Consider the following 10320-nt stretch of genomic DNA (forward strand, 5'->3'; position numbering starts at 1 on the left):
GGAGAATTTTAGCAGAATATTAATCCACCGTGGAGACAATGGTAAGTTGGGTTTTCTGTTATTTATTTGTTTAGGACAGTGTCTCCTGGAGCCTAGACTGGCCTCAAACTCTCCATGGGGCCCAGGATGATCCTGACGCCCTGATCCTCCTGCCTCCACCTCTTAAATTCTGGGATTACAAGTATGTGCCCCAGGCCCGGCTAGTAAATTAGCTCTGACACACAGCCAGACAAACCCATTTGGGATTTGGTCTAACTTTTAAAGTGTTAACATTTTCTAAAATTGTACCAAGTTTTTAAATTATTGATATTATTTATGACTATCTAAACTTGAACACAAGTCAATCACAGTTTTACTGGGGATAATATTAGAAGTAATATATAGCATTTTGGTTATTGTGCTGTATTCTTTTATTGGTTAAGTTCTGAAATTTGGGGTAAGTTTATAAGGCAGAAAGTTTGCCAAGCAATTGAGGGTAAGTATAGAAGGCCCCCTGGGTCCGCTGGACACCTCACATCTGAATTTCAATGTGCTTATTTGCAGAACAAGAATGGTAGATTCATCCAGGTATACGTAGGTTTGTACACATTTGTGTATGCACATGTACATGTATGTAGGGGGCCAAAGGTCAAAATTGGGTGGTAGTCTAGTTTGACCTCTGTTCCTGTGGGAAAACACCATGGTCAAAGCAACAAAGGCAAAGCTTCAGTTGGTTTACATGTCTGGGTTATAATTCATCAGTGAGGGAGTCAGGGCAACATCCACAGCAGAAGCTGAAGCAGCAACCATGGAGGACTCTACTGCAAGCTGGTCCTCTGCCATCCACTCTTATGTTTTAAGTTTATTGTTTTATCTATTTTTGATGATGATGTTTGCTTTTCTAAATTTCTTTTTCTTTTCTTTCTTTTTTATTCACTTATTTACTTATTTATTTATTTTGAGACAGAGTTTCTCTGTGTAGCCTTGGCTGTCCCGGAACTCACTCTATAAATCAGGCTGGCCTTGAACTCACAGAGATATGTCCGCCTCTCTGCCTCTCAGCGATGGGATTAAAGGTCCCCACTCCCCCACTCCCCACCTTTTTTTTTTTTCCAAAGTCTCACTGAATATAGCACTTACCATTTGGCAAGACTACCTGGCCAGTGAGCTCCAGGAATCCTCCTGCCTCACTTCTCCAGTGCTAGGATTACGGAATGCACTATCGCACCTTGCTTTTTAAGCAGCTGCTGGATCTGAGCTCAGGTCCTCCAACTGTGTACAGCAGCCCTTTCCTCGCTGAGCTAGCTACCTCAGCCCATAAAAATGGCCTTTGGGGGGCTGGAGAGATGATGACTCCAAAGTTCAGGGACTGAACACTTATCTCCTTATGGTCACTGCAGGTACCTACATACGGATGCATTCAGACAGTCTGGCGCTCTCGCTCTCGCTCTCTCACTGGACGTCACATGCAAACTATACAGCGAACACTAGAGGGCGGTAGCTGGTTAACAAAGGTAGCTGTGAAGCTCTTGTCTCCTCCCCTCCTTCTTCCTCCGTTCTCCTAAAAACCACCCCTCACCACTGTGGTCCAGGCAAAACTCATTGAAGAGACAAGCTGGCCTATTGAAAGTCCTATTTTTCATGTATTTTCCAACTTAACAGCTTGACACAAATCTCCAAGGAGTTTACATAAGCTTTAAGTAGGTTGAATAAATAAAGCCTTGAGATGATTTAACAAGCATTTTTTTTTTTTTGAATATCCACTTGTAGAGCAGAATCAGATTAGTAACCAAGTACCTTGGGATTTGAAAATGGCTCCCCTCCTTGTTAACGGATTTGGAGAGTAAAGAGAAAGGCTTTCCCTGTGTGTTTATGGAAGCTTCCTCTTGCTTCCCTGATTCACCTAGCTGCAGCCTTTCGAAGGATGGGAAGGCTTTCTTACTTCCTTTCTTTCTTTTTCTTTTCTTTTCTTTCTTTTTCTTTTTTTTTTTTTTTCTTTTCCTTTCTGAAGTGACGTCTCACTTTGTACCCAGGCTGACCTCAGATTCTCAGCCCTCCTGTCGTCAATGTAGAAGTACAGGGTTACAGATGTATTTTTATTTTTACTTTTATTTTTATTTTTTTAGCTAGCCTTCAAACTGGCTATGTAGCCAAGGATATCCCTGAACTTCTGATCCTCTTACCTCTGCTTGCTTAGTGCTCGGATTACAGATGTATGCCATGTGTTTGGTATTGTGTCGTGCTAGAGTGGGGAACCAGGGGTTTTGTACATGCTGGGCAAACATTCTACCAATTGAATTACTCCCCCCCCCCCTTTTTTTCTGTTTTTCAGCTTCAGCCACTGAGCTGCCCTAGCCCTTTCATTTTATTTTGAGACAAGGTCTTGCTATGTTGTCCCAGTTGGGTTTTAAACTCAACTCTGCAGCCAGGGGCCCCTGTGCTTGCGATCCTCCTGCCTCAGCCTCCTGAACATTGGGGCTTAGATGTCTGCAGAAGTCTCCTAAATGCTTCCTCGATGGAGCGGTCAGAGAGAGGAGGCTGTTGCCATGGTAGTCCAGGTGAGAGGTGCTGCGAGGCCAGTCTCTGCCAGTGGCCGTAGAATATGGCTAATAAGGAAGCCCTTGGATCGAAGACATTCTTGTATGTTTAATTTTTGAGTCCAGGTCTCTGGTAGAGTAAGATAGCTTTGTAAGTCTCATGTAGCTGAGGCTGGCCTTGAACTCCTCATCCTCTTGTCCCCACTACCTCAGTGCAGGGGGGTTTTAGACCTGTGCCACCATTCTTGACTCATTTACAACAACCTTTAATAACCTTTTCTCAACGCAAAACACTTTTATTTTTAAATATTAAATGAGAAACGAGGCAATCCCACAGCACAGAGGGTCTGTAAGATTAGCCGGTGAAGGGAGCGTGCATAGCATGCATGGGTAGAAGGTCTGGGCCTCTGCTAGAGCACAGGCTTGCCCGAGGATGCAGGAGGTGCCTGGCTTGCCATCATTGAAGAGGACATGCTCCTTGGTTTGGCCTTGTAGGTCCACTTTGCACTGAACCATCACCAGCTACAGGCAACCTGAGGCTCTCCCCGGACCTTTTACTTTATTAGGCTGCTTCCTTCTGGACGCCTGAGATTCCTTTGGAGCAGCAGGCCTTCTTGGTAGTCATGACCTTGGGCTTTGCCAGCAGGCCCAGCACCAGCTCTTTGGTGTGGAAGGAGCCAATGCCTAGCACCTGCCCCGCATCCCGTTCCATGTAGGCAGGTGATCGCAGAGCCAGTGGCAAAGCATTTAGACATTCTTGTACGGCTCCCTCTGGGTGCATCGTCCACACGGGCTGTGGGCTCTGTCTACTACTGCATCGTGGAGGACGCTACCAGCATCAAGGGCCAGTTCTACTTCAAAAGTACAATTGTTTTGTTTTGTTTTGTTTTGTTTTGTTTTGTTTTGAGACAGGATTTCTCTGTGTGGCTCTGGCTGTCCTGGAACTTGCTCTGTAGACCAGACTGGCCTCAGCCTCATAGAGATCCAACTGCCTCTGCCTCCTGGGTGCTGGGATTAAAGGTGTGCACCACCATCACCCGAAAGTACGGTTTTCCTTTTTTTTTTTTTTTTAAAGAGTTTTTTAATGCTCATCTTTCAGATGATGAAACTGGGAAGTTAGAGTTTTAAGCAACTTGCCTGAGGCCACTTGCCCTGGTTGAGTATTTTCAGAGTTCACTCTCCTTACATTCTTACACATTGTAACTAGAACAGGTTTGCAGTAAAAGGCACTTTCCAGACAATGACTTGTTTCTTTATTTTTCCTACTGGGGATTGAACCTGGGCCCCCAGAACATTCTAGCCAAACATGCTGCCACTGAGCTACAACCCAGCCCCAGAGAAGAGCTGCTAAATGCTGTTAAATAAAATGACCCCAGCACTCAGGGAGGCAGAAGCAGGCAGATTGCTGTGAGTTTGAGGCCAGCCTGCTCTACAAAGCAAGTCCAGGACAATCAAGGCTAAACAGAGAAACCCTGTCTTGAAAAACAAAAACAAACAAACAAAACAATAAAATTAAAAATAAAACAAAAAACAAAAACAAAAACAAAAAACCCAGAGTGGCCTCTTGAGTGAGTCAGCTACTGAGAGCTAGCGTGGCTGGCCTGGAACTTCCTGCATAGAGAAGACTTTAATTTCCTAACCCTCTACTTCCCCAGAACTGGGATTATAGGTACCATGTCTGTTGTATGGGGTGTTGGAGATTGATCACAGGGCCTTGTGTGTTGTTTTTAACAAAATCTCAATCATTTGATTTTACCAATAAAGACTCTCCAGATGCTGGGGTGAAAGCCTGCTAGCTCAGAGAGGCAGAGAAAGCACCCAGCTGACCTCTTCTTCAATCGATGTCCCGATGTCCCGGAAGGAATATTCCTCACCCACAGAGGTCAGCTCAAACAACTTCCTTCAAACTGAAGGTCTCCCCTCTCTACTTCCTATTCGTCTCTCTATCCATCCTCCTGACTTTCTCTTCCTCTCTATGGCTTTTTCTTTTCTTAATGTGTTTGTTTGTTTGTTTGTTTTATGTATATGAGCACTCTAATCTACATGTGTGCCTGCATGGCAGGAGGGCATCAGATCCCATTATAGGTGGTTGTGAATCACCTTTTTGTTTCTGGGAATTGAACTCAAGACTTCTTAAAGAACAGCCAGTGCTCTTAACCACTGAGCCATCTCTCCAGCCCTATGGGTTTTTTTTTCCCTTAATAATCCTATGTTCACTTCCTGTGAACTGGTTGCTTGCTCCACCTCTTGGCCTATGGTTGATTTTATTTTATTTAATCATGCTTACAATATTCTAGTTCTTGGATTAAAGGTGTGTGCTAAGGCTGAGCCACACCACAACTGGAGTTTTTCCAGTAAATCGCACAGTCTCAGGGTTCACAGTGTGATCAAATATCCCCAAAACACTCGTGTACCCACTGAGCTACATCTGCAGAGCCAAGAGTCACTCTTTCATCTGGAAAACTCTGAACTAGAGAACCTGCTGCCTGCCTCTATGTTCCCTCCTCTTAGTAAGCAGTGTCATTTGCTTCCCAGTCCATCCTGGACCGGGCAACTGCAAAGCAATATTTTCTTTTGTCTGATGCCTTAGCCACGGCATTCCAGTATTTACCTTCTCTTCCTCTTGAATTAGAGTTTCACTCTGTAGGTTGAGCTGGCCTCAAACTCATGTCTCAGTCTCTTCTTACATGCTGGGAGTGGGGCCACCATGCCCTGATTATATTTTCTTTTAGAAATGCTTCTCAAAGTCACTGGATGCCACTGCCTCCTTCCTTTGTTATGACTCTGTTTCTCAAAGTTTGTGTTTTTGAAAGTTACTGTCTGGTGCAACAGGATGAGGAGGAGGGTGTTGACAGATGCATGGGCAGTAGGGCACTTGCCGAGCAGCTATAGGACCCGGAGTTCGATCCCTAGGACCACCCAGTAAGTGGCTTGACTCTACTCTCATGAATAGATTAATGACCTATTACAGAGTGGATGGCTCTCTGCCTAGCTCAGGCTCTCTCTTCCTCTCCATCTCCCTCTCGTGCTTGCTCTCAATCTCTGTCCCTGTCCCCCTTTCTTCTCTCTGTCACATACAGGCACTTCCTCCCCTTCCACTTTCCATCCCACCAAAGAGTGATGAAGGCCGTCACCAAATTCAGCTTTAGAGATTCTAGACTTCCCAGCTTCCAGGACTGTAGGAAATGACCTTCGGTTCTCCATAACTCACTAAGCCTCAGGTGTTGTGTCACAGCAGCACAAAAATGTGAAGACAGTGACTTGCTCCTCCTTGCTCTGCTCCTTCATCACCAGTTCGTTCACCACCATACAACGTCAAGTCGTCTTCTCATCACAGAGCCAGGTAACACCGTACACGAGACCACCTGCTCCTACCACTGTAGCAGAGATTAGCAACTGAATGTGGCGAGGTGAGGCTCCCTATGCTCCACCCACTTCCGAGGATCAAATCCAAGACACGATGCATGCTAGCTGTTAGGGTTACCATTGCTGTGATGAAACACCATGACCAAAAGCAATTTGGGGAGGAAAGGGTTTATTTCACTCACAGTTCCATAGAACAGTTTGCCATCAAAAATCAGCAAGGACAGGAGTTGATGCAGAGACCATGAGGGATGCTGCATACTGGCTTGCTCCCCATGGCTTGCTCAGCCTCCTTTCTTTTCTTTTCTTTCTTTTTTTCCTTTTCTTTTTTTTTTTTTTTTTTTTTTTTTTTTTTTTTTTTGGTTTTTCGAGACAGGGTTCCTCTGTGTAACAGAGCCCTGGCTGTCCTGGACTCACTTTGTAGACCAGGCTGGCCTCGAACTCACAGCGATCCACCTGCCTCCGCCTCCCAAGTGCTGGGATTAAAGGTGTGCACCACCACACCTGGGATCAGCCTCCTTTCTTACAGAACCCAAATCACCATCCCAGAGACGGCACCCACCATAATAGGACGGGCCCTCCTCCATCAATCACTGATTAAGAAAATGGCCTACACAGGCTTGCTTACAGCCCAACCTTGTGAGGCATTTTCTCACTCGAGACTCCTTGCTCTTTGATGACTCTAGCTTGTGGCAAGTGGGCATAAAACTACCCAATACTCCAGGTGAGCACTCTATCACTAGCTACACACTGGCCCTAGAAAGTAGCTGTTGACATCTGCCACCCCCCCCCCCAAATCTGAGATGTGAGTACCCGGTCCTTCCCATCATTTCTTTAACATGCCAGATGCATAGACAAGTCAGGATGCGCACTGTACTTGTAAGCCTCTTTACCTGTCGGGTTTCCTCTTGTCCTTCAAAACCAAGGTCAAGTATTATCCCTTCCTCTATACTCTTCCAAGGTGACTATTACTCCTCCTTGGTTTCTTCCTTCTCCTTTATTTTTTTTTTTTTATTTTTATTTTTTAAAGCCAGTGTCTCATGTAGCCCAGGCTGGCCTGAATCTCATTGGATTCCTCCTGCCTCAACCTCTTGAGTGCTGGGAATACAGAAAAGTGCCACCATGCCCTGCACAATTTCTTTAGTAAAACATTTACATTGAAATACAAGGAAATAAAGATTTATGAGAGTTGTTACAAACTGAATTCTATCTGGGTGATGACTAGGTACATACTGTCTGTAGAAAGACCAAAAAAGAATTACAACATTTTGATACCCATTTTTACTATTTATTTATTTCTTGGTCATGTTATTTTTCTCAGGCTGGAAGCTCAGTGGTCTCCTGGGTAGCTTCAAAGTAGCTTTGACTGCTGGCACATGGTACCTAGCTTGGATTGTTTTTGCCTTTTAATGTGGCTAACTTTTCTACCTGGCGATATGAAAAGTATGTGGAAGGTTAGCACCTTACCCTTCTTTTCATCTGTTAGCATCCTTTATCGTTTGCCATCTGTGGCTAAAGTGTGTACCTATCCCCCACCCCTACCCCATTTAATCCTAATTATATGTTGTAAAGGATGAGAAAAACACAGCTTAGAAGCTGTAGGACTTGTCTGACCTGGTTCTCCACCCTTCCGTCCTTGCTTTATCTGCTTTTGAGCCTTGGTGGCCTTTGCATTGAACTGGTGATCAATACGTAGTGATTACAGGGCCTGGGGTATAGCTCAGTGGTAGAGCATTTGCCTGGCTTCTATGAGGCCATGGGTTTGAGTCCAGCACCACCACCACAAAGTGGGGCAAGGGGAGAATGTAGGTCAATGATAGAGCGTCTAGCATATGTGAGTGGTTCAAGTCCAGCATCGGGGGGAAAAGGGGGGGGGTAGGGGAGGGAAGAGGAAGGAAGAGAGGGAAAGAGGGAGGGATAGGGGAGGGCAGGAGAGGAACCAGTGGTTAGGTTTGACTCCTTCTTCTAGACTCTTCTAGACTCCCAGCATTCTAATGGCTTCTGGGTTTTCTTTTCAGGGCATAAAAGGAAACCCAGATGTAGCCAGACAAGAATTATAAAGGTTTGGGAACGTGGGCAGACTTTCTCTGCTCTCAGATCCACACAGATGTCAGCAGCTTTACACTCCCACTGCCTTCCCTTCCAGCCATGATGACTGTACCCTCTTTTAACTGTAAGCCAAAATAACTCCCGTCTTCAACAAAAGGGGGCGTGGGTCAGTAAGTAATGTGGTAACCTTGTAAATTCAACCCTCCCCCAAAACATGTTTTTTAAAAAACCCCAAAACTCACAATCATATTCCAGTGCCGGGAAGCAAAAATAGGTAAATCCTTGGGGCTTGCAGGCCAGCTACTCTAGCCTATGTGGTGGCAGAGTCTGTCTTGAAAAAAAAAAACAAAAGAAAACAAAACAAAACAAAAACCCACTTTGCTTGCAACATAAAACACTTTACTAGCTGCCATTTCACCTTTCTGATCACATACATTTACCAGCTTTGTATACAGAAAGCTTGGATCGGAGAAGAACAAAAGGATGAAGTCGGAAGTGACAATGGAGGGGAAGTAGAACCCGGAGCAGGGTTTACGTTTCTAAGCTGAGTGTGTGTGGGGGGGGGGGGGAGGCGGGGGCGGGGTGGAGCTGCACAGATGCATAAAACTCTAGGATCCGGGCAGATGAGTCACAGCAGGCAAATGTATATTATTATTTATTTTGTTTGTCTTGAGACAGGGTCTCATATATTCCGGGCTGGCCTTAAATTCTCTATCTAGTCAATGATGAACTTGAACTCCAATTCATCTTGCATACCCCCCAAAATCTGGTTTATGTGCGCTAGGCAAGCGCTAATGGAACTACCCCCCAGTCTTACTATGTAACAGTCACTGAAACACTTACACGATGCTGAACTTATCAACCTCAGCTAATGTCTTCTGACCAGTCAGGCGATCTGTGCTGGGCTGACCAGGTACAGTGGCAACCGCATCAAATGTTGTTGCCAAGACTCCTCCTTCTTAAATACCCGAGAGCCGCAGGGACAGGGTCCCTGCCTTTTTGCAGACAGCAAGGAGCCATGAAAACACATTCTTTCCCGTCGTTCCTTGCCTTCTAGACAAGCATCCTCATACTCTAATTAGGTGCTGTAAATCTCAGTTTCCAATCTTAAGACTTTGGCTGGCCTGGAGAATGGGGGAAAGGGGGTGGGTTTAAAAAAAAAGAAAATAAAGAAAAGCCTTGCATGAGGGGAACTCTGTCCATGATGCCCCCATGCCCTCTCTCCTCATGACCGAAAACCATCCCCAGCCACAAATCACAGAACATACTCCTGGCTGGATTTGTGACCTCCCACCCACTTTCCTGCAAAAGGCAAAACTTTGAGAAAAACAAGAGGGCTGATGGCATGTGCTGAACTTTCAAATGCTAAATGACGGTGAAAATGTTTTTGGAAGAGAAACTATCTTTGAAATTGTGCTACATAGTAGAGTTAATGCAGCCCATATGTCTCCCACTAAAAGTTAGAAAAACAAACTAAAAACAATACTTTCGCGCCTGCCAGGCTGAAATGTGATCTACTGCTTAATATTCACTGAACCTGGAGCCAAATACTTTAAAATGGTAATGATTCCAAAGGGCAGGCTGGCCTCCGCACATAAACAACAGACCTTAAAATTTATGCTCCCCTCCTAGTCACCTAATCTCCTAGGCTCCGTCTCCATTTCCTCATGGGGTGGGGGGGGCGGGGGTATCAGGACGTTGGAAGTGTTTACGAGCCATGCCGAAGTGTCTGTAAAGCACTCTACAAATGTCTAATAACTGATGCTCTTTTCATAACTGGCTCTATGACATCTTCTATTACTCATCCAGTGGTGGAAGAAAATGAAGACAGTTCAGACGAGTGTGGCAAATTTATGCCCAGAGCTAGCTGAAGGTGGTGTCAGCCGCCGCCGTCTCTTGCGGGCAGGGGAGGTGAAAAGAAAATGGAGCGTGGAAAAGGCCAGCTCTGGCTAGGCCAGGATCTGAGGTCACTGGAACAGGGGAGGTGGAGGCAGCCTACCAATAAGTGGAGTGTCTTAAGCAATCGCTGTGGGAGTTGCATTTGGCTTTCTCTGGCTGATCCCGGGTTGGCAAGTGAATGGAATTCTGGGTAGAAGTCAATTACTCCCTGCAGAGGTTGTGGGTCAGAGTTTACTGGCCACACTCGGTCCAGCCGGTGTCCGCTGTCTGTGTTTTCAGTCTCTCCCCGGGGAATTAAAGAAGGAAGAGCTCCTAGTTACCTCCAAGAGCTGAGCAAGCCCTTGCCTGATAGCGTAGGAGAAACTTGGACTGCTGACGCCATACATGCCCTTCCTTAGTAGTTTTTGGGGTTTTTGTTTTGTTTTGTTTTTGCCAGGTGTGGTAGCACACATGTTTAATTAGCCCTCAGTCAGGAAGCTGAGGCAGGCAGGTT

Source organism: Acomys minous, assembly GCF_964271855.1.
Source record: "Acomys minous genome assembly, chromosome: 17".
Lineage (NCBI taxonomy): Eukaryota > Metazoa > Chordata > Mammalia > Rodentia > Muridae > Acomys > Acomys minous.